Genomic DNA, 14,333 nt, shown 5'->3' with positions numbered 1-14,333 from the left:
ATTCAGACGATTTCAAAATAAGTTTTCAAATGGGATATAGCTAAGGAAATTATGGGTTATAGCTATGAAGGTTATGGGTATTGATCGAGGGTATTGCTCGTGAGGTCAACCTAACGTTTATCATTTTCGTTGCGTCTACGTACTTTCCTGCAATATTGAATCACAATATTGATACGTGACCATTCATATCTTATCTTTTATATATTAATAGTGTATCCCTGACTAGTGCTCGAGTATATATGATTATGCATGTTTGTATGCTTAGTTTAGTCGTTAAATAGTTTATGATATATCACGAATTTGATACATATGCTACTGAGATAAGTTATATGATATGCATGTCGTTGAAAATCTGAAGAAAAAAATTAATAACTTTTCATTTAGAAATCATGTGGTTTCGATGAACGGATTAAAAGATATGGTCAACTGAATTATCATTAATTTTAATATTATTATTAAAACGATTATTATAACTGTTATCAGTTGATGTTATTACTAAAATTATCTTTATTACTAAAAATTAATATTTTTATTGAAACTATCATTTTATTATTTTAATCATTATTATTATTATCAATATTATTTTATCAAATAAATATGCGTACAAAGATATTTTTACCACACGTAATGTAATTACATTAATAATACATACCACTATATTTTTATGATATTAAGTGAATTTTATAAATTTTATTATTTGAGATATATAAAAGTATATTTTTATCATATATGAATTTTAATATAAATTTTTATTTATTAATAAATGACTTTTATTATTTAGTATAATAAGATCTGATAAATATATTTAAATATATAAAACTACTATATATAAGTTGTATAATAAACATGTATAGATTTTGGAAGTCATTTTGGGTCAAGTTGACTTTTGTTGACTTTTGCATGTCGGTCTCGAGCATTAGGATTGTGATACACTACGACTTGACCTAAATTGTTAGACAGATATTGACCAACATATAAATATATATACTTAATATAGGTTCATGAATCCGAGACAAACACTGCACTTGTTCAGTGCCGTCATATACATAATTGCTACGAAATACAGTATTGTGAGTTTCATTTGCTCCCTTTTTATATATATTTTTGGGCTGAGAATACATGCGCTGATTTATAAATGTTTTACGAAATAGGCACAAGTACTAAAACTAATTCTATGTGGGTTTAAACCAGAAATATACCCTTAGCTTGGTAACATTAAACTACTTGTCTATGTACGGTAGGCGCGAATCCTAAAGATAGATCTATTGGGCCTGACAAACCCCATCCTGACTATGGGATGCTTTAGTACTTCGAGGTTATTTTAAACACACCTGATCTGGTGTACTTCAGAGGGTAAAACATGAACGTTAAGGCTTGTTACCGGGTGCCTACAACTTATAGAATACTTTTATACACTTGCGAGTGTACGGATATTTATAGAAACTGAAATCTTGTGGTCTATTACTATTACGGAAATGATGGATTATGATAAACTAATGAACTCACCAACCTTTTGGTTGACACTTTAAAGCATGTTTATTCTCAGGTATTAAAGAATTCTTCCGCTGTGCATTAGCTCATTTTAAAGATATTTCTTGGAGTCATTCAAGACATACTTTGAAAGATGTTGCATTCGAGTCGCTGAGTTCATCAAGATTAATATTAAGTCAATTATAGTTGGATGTAATATGAAATGGTATGCATGCCGTCAATTTTTGATGTAAAGAAAGTTTGTCTTTTAAAAACGAATGCAATGTTTGTAAAACGTATCATATAGAGGTCAAATACCTCGCGATGTAATCAACTATTGTGAATCATTTATAATGTATATGAACGGGTCCTTTCAGTTGGTATCAGAGCGGTGGTCTTAGCGAACCAGGTCTTGCATTAGTGTGTCTAACTGATAGTTGTTAAGATGCATTAGTGAGTCTGGACTTCGACCTTGTCTGCATGTCAAAAGTTTTTCTTATCATTTTTAGTCGAAAATCATCTACTTACCATCCTTAGGAAATTACCTGCTTATCATTCTTAAGTCTAGAAGCGTTTTCCTACATTTATTGCATAATAGTGTATAGACGAATTCTTATCTTAGCATATCTGTTACTGTGAACTTTGACTGACATCTTTCAAAGATTCCTCCGTAATTTATGGGATTTTGGTATTATATATACATATGTAAATTATGTATTGAAGAATACCAAATCTAAATTCTACAATCTATTTCATACCAAAAAAATTCTTTCCCTGATCATACAAGATGGATCCCTCAACCAGTTCGAGTTCCTCGGATTCCGACAGCTATACCGATGTGGATTTCCACATGAGCTCCGAAAGCAGCGTGACCGGAATGAATCAACCAATTAGCCATCATCTATTCTGGATGAATTGGGGATGGGTTCGTAATTTACTTAACCATTGGAGACAAGAAGAAGGCGATCCCTTTCATCCACCACATTGCCCTCTTGGCAATGAACCTGAAGCACTTACCGGCGAACCTGTCCGAAACACCATTTTCTCTCTCATTTCCAGAGTATCTCGTCATGATTGTATACTACACCAAATTCTAGATCTTATTTATCCGCTCGTCCGAACCGACAATTACCCCGGTGTAATAGAAGAAGTCAACGAGCTTCGCGCTCGGGTAGTGGCTTTGGAGAATATGGTGCAAAGGTTACAAACACCAGCAGCAGCACCAACAGCATAACCAGTACCACCATCAACAGTACCATTACCACCACCAACAACAACCGCATCGCAAACCTCAACTTCACAATCTGTCCCACGAGCATCGACGTCATACGCCATGTAGATACCAAGGAATACCACAACGATGAAGTATTGATTCATAACTTCATTGGAGAAACATTCTACGGCGATTATGTAATTTCTAAAATTTAGAAATTATCTATCCTCGCCTTAACCATAAATCAAATGAGTTTAATTTAATATTAACTCATTAAATCAATATTACATCTGAAGAAATATACACATATATATTTCCATAAAGACTGTAATAAAATTCTTTTGTACAAAATATTAATTGTGAATTTTTTTTAACGGGTAGGTAATACCCGAGAGATATATAAATTCACAATTAATATGTTACACTCTTCGAATCTGATTCAGCAAATCATCCATTATACTCCCTACTTTCACAACAATATACATTCTTTTATAAAAATCAAAACAACCATAATCATTCAAAATCTAATTACATATTCTGATTTTGAAATCTCAGAATTCGATTCAAGATATAACCGAAATCGTCACTCTTAGATTCCTACATCTTTCAAAACTATACTTTGACTTCAAAACTGTCCTAGAACCTCATTTCTATTCATGGAACTCACAAAAGTATTTGTATCATTCAAAATCTTAGAACATCATATGTATATTAACAATTACAATATGTGTTCAAACACTTCGAAATTTCTAAAGACATGCGAGATGATGATCCAACCACATATTACCCACTGTCATGCATCTGAAAAGCTCTCGAAACCAAAGTTATAGTTTAACACGTATCCATGTCAGATCCTTTGATATTTATTACCAAATATAATTTTTCAATCTCTTTCCAAAATAGACAGTTTTGCACAGCTCCAGCAAATCACCTTCATTTGTTTATTCGAATAAACCTTATTATAACAATTACCCCTTCATCATTGTTACCGGGGAACCTTTCATATCTCGCCACATTAGCAGTAAACTTATCAACAACTTCATTAACCTTCGACTTAAGCCTCTCCGAAAAGCCACTATACTTATTCATTAAAACCCCATCATGTACTCACCTACATCCTGTAACAATAATTGTCACACCAACTACTGGGAATTAGCAATCAGTATTTTGAATTTCGCGACAATTTTACGTCAAAAGTTATACATATAACGTCTATCTCCTAGACTTACATACTTCGAATGTGAATTTTCTGAAAAACATCCCAAACTATGAACTAGTTCTCCGAAATTGGAAAAATGCTGATGAAGCAGCAAAAACTGTAAACGACTTTAACAGTCAAAAGTTTGATGATAAAGAATAGTATGGTGGTAAAGCTGAGAAAAATAGAAGGTTTGAAACTGGAAAACGGATTGAGCAGACCATGAAGGAGGCTGTGGACAAATCACAAAGACTAAATCTGCCTTCAAAGGATCCAAATGATTCAGTGTCTACTGAAATCGTTAGCAAACACCTTACTTCTTATTCTAAACCTGCACAGACAAATCTTCTTCATCATCCATATTATCGTATCTTTTATTATAATATCTTCGATATTCCTGAATATATTTTCACAACTATTCTTATCCGATATCTTTTATCTCTTCGCAATATCTGCGTTACAACATAAAAAGAAACTGTGTTAGTTTCTAAATTTAAAAAAAAAAATTTGAATTTAAAATAGGAATGTTTTTGAAGTAGTGTTGGGAACTGAAGCATGAGTTAGTATAATATAATGACACTTGATCAACGTGATTATATTACAGTAAGTCATGCTGAGTTTCTAATGGAACGTGATGATTCACAGAACATACCGTCATCATGTACTGTTTACACGACTCTTACATTCTACCCAATTTTCAAACATATTAAGAACATATCATCTTGATACCTCTATATTTTCGGATATTCTGGTAATTTGCCAAATCAAGATCGTGCCATTACGATTTTCTTCTTGGAACATTAACTATGTTCATCCAAAAATTCATATCTACGAATTCTGGACTATTATCCGCTTGACTTAAGATCGGGAAGAGAAAACGAAAGCATGAAGCTCCGAAATATAATGGAGAATATAAAGCCCGATAACAACCCCGAAATTACAAACCGTGTATATAAATGCGTATAGCAATATAAAGACACGGAAGAATGAAAAACACAATAACCCCAAGGTAATGGTAGAAGAAAATAACTTCCTCCGGTGGTAGATGAAAAAGAAGAATGACAGATATGAAAGTTAAAAGTATATCAAGAATCAATACTGGATGAAGCATATTAACGAATGCTTTAAAGTATGAATTGGGGAGAAAGACTAGAAGGTGTGAGCTGTGGAAATAAAGAAACGAAGGGGGTGGAATTATAGTAAAATATCAGACAGAGAAATCGAGACAGATTATCGCATTTAATCAAAGAAGATCCTGATTTCCTTAATCGCCGAAGAACCAAATCTTATTGCAAAGATTTTCTTTAAATCCCATGAATTCCGAAAATCAATCATAACTACGTCATCGGTTAAAACGAATATACGTTTACTCATTTCACTCTCTTGCGATAGCTTCACTTATACTCTTCGCGTAATCAAATTGTTTTATCTATATTACTCAATGATGATAAAACTCTATTTATCAACTCATATTCGTCATGAAAACATTTTTATAGTTAGCCATGACGACCTCGATCAAATTTCGGGACGAAATTTCTTTAACGGGTAGGTACTGTGACGACCCGGAAATTTCCGACCAAATTTAAACTTAACCTTTATATGTTTCTGACACGATAAGCAGAATTTGTAATGTTGAATCTCAAAAAGTTTGGAACTACATTCATGTAATCAATTACCCTTTGACCGTGTTCGACGATTCACGAACAATTATGTGTATATAGATATGTATATATAATATATAATATTAACTGAAAACATTAACAAAGTATTAGATATATGATACTTTACATAAACATATTTGTTTCGATATATTTATCGACAGAATTAAGAGATAATATCAAATGATTGAATTATCAGATACATTATGATATGATTACGGGCCTATGTTATGAGGTCCACTGTGATTTAAGAAATCTATTTTTTTTTTTTGACAACTCATTACTTAACCAGTATGATAAAGATAACGATATTTATATTTTATTTTATTAATATATATATATATATATATATATATATATATATATATATATATATATATATATATATATATATATATATATATATATATATATATATATATATATAACGATTTAAATTAATATTATATATATTTTTATACGCATATTATACGTACATAGTTTTATACTTTTACTATACTTTAACTTTACCTTTACTTTACTTTTACTTTAACTTTAATAATTCATACTTTAATAATTCACTTTAATAATTCATACTTTAATAATTCACTTTAATAATTCATACTTTAATAATTCACTTTAATAATTCATACTTTAATAATTCACTTTAATAATTCATACTTTAATAATTCACTTTAATAATTCAAAAATCTATTATAAATAGAATTCAATAGGTTTCATTATTTCATAGAAACTTGAAAATATATTTCTCTAAACTCTCTCAATCGAATTACATATATATATATTTACTTAGTACTATTTCAAGATATTATTAGTATACATAAAATACTACGACGGAATTATATTCAGACGATTTCAAATAAGTTTTCAAATGGGATATAGCTAAGGAAATTATGGGTTATAGCTATGAAGGTTATGGGTATTGATCGAGGGTATTGCTCGTGAGGTCAACCTAACGTTTATCATTTTCGTTGCGTCTACGTACTTTCCTGCAATATTGAATCACAATATTGATACGTGAGCATTCATATCTTATCTTTTATATATTAATAGTGTATCCCTGACTAGTGCTCGAGTATATATGATTATGCATGTTTGTATGCTTAGTTTCGTCGTTAAATAGTTTATGATAAATCACGAATTTGATACATATGCTACTGAGATAAGTTATATGATATGCATGTCGTTGAAAATCTGAAGAAAAAAATTAATAACTTTTCATTTAGAAATCGTGTGGTTTCGATGAACGGATTAAAAGATATGGTCAACTGAATTATCATTAATTTTAATATTATTATTAAAACGATTATTATAACTGTTATCAGTTGATGTTATTACTAAAATTATCTTTATTACTAAAAATTAATATTTTTATTGAAACTATCATTTTATTATTTTTATCATTATTATTATTATCAATATTATTTTATCAAATAAATATGCGTACAAAGATATTTTTACCACACGTAATGTAATTACATTAATAATACATACCACTATATTTTTATGATATTAAGTGAATTTTATAAATTTTATTATTTGAGTTATATAAAAGTATATTTTTATCATATATGAATTTTAATATAAATTTTTATTTATTAATAAATGACTTTTATTATTTAGTATAATAAGATCTGATAAATATATTTAAATATATAAAACTACTATATATAAGTTATATAATAAACATGTATAGATTTTGGAAGTCATTTTGGGTCAAGTTGACTTTTGTTGACTTTTGCATGTCGGTCTCGAGCATTAGGATTGTGATACACTACGACTTGACCTAAATTGTTAGACAGATATTGACCAACATATAAATATATATACTTAATATAGGTTCGTGAATCCGAGACAAACACTGCACTTGTTCAGTGCCGTCATATACATAATTGCTACGAAATACAGTATTGTGAGTTTCATTTGCTCCCTTTTTATATATATTTTTGGGCTGAGAATACATGCGCTGATTTATAAATGTTTTACGAAATAGGCACAAGTACTAAAACTAATTCTATGTGGGTTTAAACCAGAAATATACCCTTAGCTTGGTAACATTAAACTACTTGTCTATGTACGGTAGGCGCGAATCCTAAAGATAGATCTATTGGGCCTGACAAACCCCATCCTGACTATGGGATGCTTTAGTTCTTCGAGGTTATTTTAAACACACCTGATCTAGTGTACTTCAGAGGGTAAAACATGAACGTTAAGGCTTGTTACCGGGTGCCTACAACTTATAGAATACTTTTATACACTTGCGAGTGTACGGATATTTATAGAAACTGAAATCTTGTGGTCTATTACTATTACGGAAATGATGGATTATGATAAACTAATGAACTCACCAACCTTTTGGTTGACACTTTAAAGCATGTTTATTCTCAGGTATTAAAGAATTCTTCCGCTGTGCATTAGCTCATTTTAAAGATATTACTTGGAGTCATTCAAGACATACTTTGAAAGATGTTGCATTCGAGTCGTTGAGTTCATCAAGATTAATATTAAGTCAATTATAGTTGGATGTAATATGAAATGGTATGCATGCCGTCAATTTTTGATGTAAAGAAAGTTTGTCTTTTAAAAACGAATGCAATATTTGTAAAACGTATCATATAGAGGTCAAATACCTCGCGATGTAATCAACTATTGTGAATCGTTTATAATGTATATGAATGGGTCCTTTCAATAGCTCATGCCCAGCTTGGATCTTTGATTGCTTCATCAAGACATTTAGGTTCAATGGTAGACACAAAATTTACATGCATACAGAAATTGCTGGTTGCATGCCTTCTTGTTTTAACACCACTAGCCAGATTACCAATGACTTGCTCAATTGGATGCTCTTTTGTCCATCTAGTGTTATGAACAGGTGAGCTTGTCGTGGAACACACAGCATCTTGATCATCAGCTGGTTCAAAGGTATGAGCAGCAATTGGAGACAGCTGTTCAGTATTAGTGTAACAAGTACCAGCTTATGATCCTTCAGAACCAGTAGACCTATGCTCAAGTTGTAGAACTTTAGTAGAGCCAGTAGGTCTACTTGGTTTACAGACAGATGGAACAGAGTGTTCCATCTCATGATCAGAGAACCCAGCAACAAGGATTGGTGAGGGATTTACAGCTGGTTCCTCTTCATCATCGAGACCTTGTTGAGTAGGCACTTCAAACAATAACTCTTCATCTTCTTGACTGGAAGATGAAGCTGGGGCAGTTTCATCAAATGTAACATTAATCGATTCTTCAAAACAACCCCTTCTTTTATTGAAAACCCTATATGCCTTTGACATGTTAGAATATCCCAAGAACATACCTTCATCAGCCTTAGCATCAAACTTGCCCAACTGATCCTTATTTTTTAGAATGAAACAGGGAGTGCCAAATACATGAAGAAATGAGATTGAGGGTTTTCTTCCTTTGAGAACTTCATAAGCAATTTTCTGATGTCTTTTCACAATTAGAGATCTATTCTGGTAAAACATGCAGTGTTCACAGCTTCTGCCCATTATGAATTTTTCAGCCCAGACTCAGCTAACATAGATCTTGCTGCTTCAATGAGAGTTCCGTTTCTTCTTTCTGCAACACCATTTTGTTGAGGTGTTCTCACAGTAGAGAAGTTCTGTGAAATACCTTTATCAGCACAAAATTCTTCTAATGTAGCATTTCTGAATTCTGTACCATGATCACTTCTTAGCTGTTTCACCAGTTGCCCATTTAAAAGCTCCATTCTTTTGATAAAATTGATAATTTCATCAGCAGCTTCACTCTTTTGCTTCAAAAAGAATACCCAGGTGTATCTGGAATATTCATCTACAATAACTAGTGTATACTTCTTTCCACTACAGCTGGCCACATTAACAGGACCAAAAAGATCCATATGAAGTAAATGAAATGGTTTCTCAACAGATGAGATTTGCTTTGATTTGAATGAGGCATGGTGATGTTTTCCTTTTTCACAACTAGGACACAATCTGTCCTTTACATAAGACATGGTGGGTAGCCCAGACACCAAAATTCTACTGGATAATTTGTGAATATCTTTGAAGTTGAGATGTGAGAGTCTCTTGTGCCATAACCATTTCAGGTTGTCTGCTGCGTTCGAATAGAAGCAAGTATCAGTTGTTGTGACTACTGTGTTCATGTCAATTTGATACAGTTTTCATGACGTTTTGCAGTCAGCAGTGGCTTCCCTGTCTTATCAAAAATAGTGCCAATTTTCTTTCTGAATTGGACTATCTTGTTCTTGCTTGTCAGTTGGCTTATGCTGAGTAAATTATGTTTAAGCCCAACTACATATGCAACATTTGAGAATGTGACATTCCCATTAGTCAAAGTACCAAAACCCTTTGTGTAACCCAACGAATTATCTCCATACGAAGCAACTGGACCATCTTTTTCTTGATAGTCCATTAGCAGGGACTTACATTCGGTCATATGTCTCGAACATCCACTATCGAGATACCAGATTTGCTTGTTTTGAATGCCCTGCACAGTAGCTAAGAGATTAGTTCTTTTTGGGAACCCATCCAAGGATGGGTTCTGGAAGGGTCATCTTTGATGATCTCTTCCTATCTGCTGGTTTTCTTGAAGAAGCAGCAGCAGACGGGGTTGGGGTAAAAGGACACCGGTTGGCTAAGTGAAACTTGCTGCCACATTTGTAGCATTTTCTCACATTTGGTATCGGTGATGGGTCATACACATTATAAAGGGGATCGGGGCGATGTTTGGTTACTGCCTCAATAAGCTGATCAAGCTTGACTGTCATAATCTCAGTTATAGATAGCTCTTCATTCGAGTCCACTTTTGCTTTTCCCTTAAGCGCAGCTTTCTTCTTGGAACAAGTACCATAGTCATGACGTATTGCTTTGCCTTTATCTACTGAAGCTGATGAACTAGAAGAAATTTTTCCTACTGCCTTGGACTTGCCAGTATTACGTTTGACTGGCTTGTCTGCACCTACTGGTTGACCAGTAAGTTTGTCATCAGCTGGCTCAGCACAATTGGAACTCGAACACGAAGGGGAATCAGTAGATTTAACTTTTCTAAGATTATTTTCAGTGATTTCCCTTTTGATACGTCTTTCTTTTGGAGTCATGTAGTAGATGCTTGAGGGGTCAGTAGTCTCATCAATTGAGGTACTGGCTTCTCTTGCTCTAACCTCATCCTCCAAAATCTCTTTCATGGCAGGTGGTGAGGACACAGTAGCAGGTCTAACAAATTTATTTTTCAAGACCTTTTTACCTTTAACTATCTTGGCAAAAGTATTTAGCAAGACAGCTTCAGGATCTGTTTCAAGAATTGGGTCCATGAAAATAACCTCTGCAATAGTAGCAGCAGCAGCATAGTCACCAGCAAAGAAAGCTTCAACTTGGGCAGGCTCCTGCTCGTTAACACACTTTGCTGTGCGTTGAGCAGATGTACACCATGAAGCGACAACCTTTTTAAGATTATCCAGCTGGTTCTTGACTTCTGCTGCCTTAACGTGAAGAGACCTTAAAGCAAAATTTCGTTTTTCGAGTTTTGAAATATCATCTTTCAAGATTTTAACTTCATCATTTTTGCATTTAAGTTTCTCATTTAAAGATTTATTGTCTGATATCAAAACTTCTTCACGTTTGCTGCCTCTACATAAGTCAACTCTTAGGTAGTCAAACATTTCGGCCTTTTCATCATCAATATAAGTTCGAAAATTATCAACCTTATACATCAATTTAGTTTTCCATTGAGGAGAATATCTTTTCTGATCAGTTTCCCTCATATCAGCTAAAAACTTGCTACCACTATCATCCTCATCAGACTCCTTGACCTCCTTGGCCATTAAACACAGCTTCTTTTCTGGAGCATAACCAGCACCATCATCATCAGTATCACTATCAGAGGAAGACGACGAGCTGGTTTCATCCCAATCATGATGCTCAGCAACTAGAACCTTTTCTGGCTTTTTACCCTTCTTATCAGTCTTAGCACTTTCTTTCATCTGAGCTTTCATAGCTTTGTACTTGTTTTTGTACTTGTCAGCTTTTGAGAAAGAGTTAGCATGTGAAGTTAATGGTTTCCTGGACATGCATTCAGCAGCAAAATGTCCAACCTTTCCACAATTATAACACTCAGATTTAGGACCCTTGACTGACTTGCTGCTATACCTAGCACTCGGTTTCTTATTCCCTTTGTATGACTTGCTGGTTCTATTACGATTGAACCTTTTAAACTGCCTAGCCAGCAAAGCCATACCTTCTGCAAACCCTTCTGCATCACTTTCATCATCACTGCTTTCTTCAGACCCAGTACCACTATCTGTAGTGACCCGAACTTTTCCATGCTTATATATATATTAAATGAAATTGTTATTTACATGATTAAGTGTTTCTAACATGTTAAGCAATCAAACTTGTTAAGACTTGATTAATTGAAATAGGTTTCATATAGACAATTGACCACCCAAGTTGACCGGTGATTCACGAATGTTAAAACTTGTAAAAACTATATGATGACATATATATGGATACATATATAGTTAACATGATATTATGATAAGTAAACATATCATTAAGTATATTAACAATGAACTACATATGTAAAAACAAGACTACTAACTTAATGATTTTGAAACAAGACATATATGTAACGATTATCGTTGTAACGACATTTAATGTATATAAATCATATTATGAGATATTCATACATCATAATATCATGATAATATAATAATTTAAAATCTCATTTGATATTATAAACATTGGGTTAACAACATTTAACAAGATAGTTAACCTAAAGGTTTCAAAACAACACTTACATGTAACGACTAACGATGACTTAACGACTCAGTTAAAATGTATATACATGTAGTGTTTTAATATGTATTCATACACTTTTGAAAGACTTCAAGACACTTATCAAAATACTTCTACTTAACAAAAATGCTTACAATTACATCCTCGTTCAGTTTCATCAACAATTCTACTCGTATGCACCCGTATTCGTACTCGTACAATACACAGCTTTTAGATGTATGTACTATTGGTATATACACTCCAATGATCAGCTCTTAGCAGCCCATGTGAGTCACCTAACACATGTAGGAACCACCATTTGGCAACTAGCATGAAATATCTCATAAAATTACAAAAATATGAGTAATCATTAATGACTTATTTACATGAAAACAAAATTACATATCCTTTATATCTAATCCATACACCAACGACCAAAAACACCAACAAACACTTTCATTCTTCAATTTTCTTCATCTAATTGATCTCTCTCAAGTTCTATCTTCAAGTTCTAAGTGTTCTTCATAAATTCTACAAGTTCTAGTTTCATAAAATCAAGAATACTTCCAAGTTTGCTAGCTTACTTCCAATCTTGTAGAGTGATCATCCAACCTCAAGAAATCTTTCTTATTTATAGTAAGATATCTTTCTAATACAAGGTAATACTCATATTCAAACTTTGATTCAATTTCTATAACTATAACAATCTTATTTCGAGTGAAAATCTTACTTGAACTATTTTCGTGTCATGATTCTGCTTCAAGAACTTTCAAGCCATCCAAGGATCCTTTGAAGCTAGATCCATTTTTCTAATTTCCAGTAGCTTTATTCAGAAAACTTGAGGTAGTAATGATGTTCATAACATCATTCAATTCATACATATAAAGCTATCTTATTCGAAGGTTTAAACTTGTAATCACTTGAACATAGTTTAGTTAATTCTAAACTTGTTCGCAAATAAAAGTTAATCCTTATAATTTGACTTTTAAAATCAACTAAATACATGTTCTATATCTATATGATATGCAAACTTAATGATTTAAAACCTGGAAACACGAAAAACACCGTAAAACCGGATTTACGCCGTCGTAGTAACACCGCGGGCTGTTTTGGGTTAGCTAATTAAAAACTATGATAAACTTTGATTTAAAAGTTGTTATTCTGGGAAAATGATTTTTATTATGAACATGAAACTATATCCAAAAATCATGGTTAAACTCAAAGTGAAAGTATGTTTTCTAAAATGGTCATCTAGACGTCGTTCTTTCGACTAAAATGACTACCTTTACAAAAATGACTTGTAACTTATTTTTCCGACTATAAACCAATACTTTTTCTGTTTAGATTCATAAAATAGAGTTCAATATGAAACCATAGCAATTTGATTCACTCAAAACGGATTTAAAATGAAGAAGTTATGGGTAAAACAAGATTGGATAATTTTTCTCATTTTAGCTACGTGAAAATTGGTAACAAATCTATTCCAACCATAACTTAATCAACTTGTATTGTATATTATGTAATCTTGAGATACCATAGACACGTATATAATGTTTCGACCTATCATGTCGACACATCTATATATATTTCGGAACAACCATAGACACTCTATATGTGAATGTTGGAGTTAGCTATACAGGGTTAAGGTTGATTCCAAAATATATATAGTTTGAGTTGTGATCAATACTGAGATATGTATACACTGTGTCGTGGATTGATTCAAAATAATATATATCGATTTATTTCTGTACATCTAACTGTGGACAACTAGTTGTAGGTTACTAACAAGGACAGCTGACTTAATGAACTTAAAACATCAAAATGTATTAAAAGTGTTGTAAATATATTTTGAACATACTTTGATATATATGTACATATTTGTTATAGGTTCGTGAATTGACCAGTGGCCAAGTCTTACTTCCCGACGAAGTAAAAAATCTGTGAAAGTGAGTTATAGTCCCACTTTTAAAATCTAATATTTTTTGGATGAGAATACATGCAGGTTTTATAAATGATTTACAAAA

Source organism: Rutidosis leptorrhynchoides, chromosome 5 (genome assembly GCF_046630445.1).
Source record: "Rutidosis leptorrhynchoides isolate AG116_Rl617_1_P2 chromosome 5, CSIRO_AGI_Rlap_v1, whole genome shotgun sequence".
Classification (NCBI taxonomy): domain Eukaryota; kingdom Viridiplantae; phylum Streptophyta; class Magnoliopsida; order Asterales; family Asteraceae; genus Rutidosis; species Rutidosis leptorrhynchoides.
The sequence above is the reverse complement of the archived record's forward strand: the minus strand, read 5'-3'. Positions refer to the sequence as shown.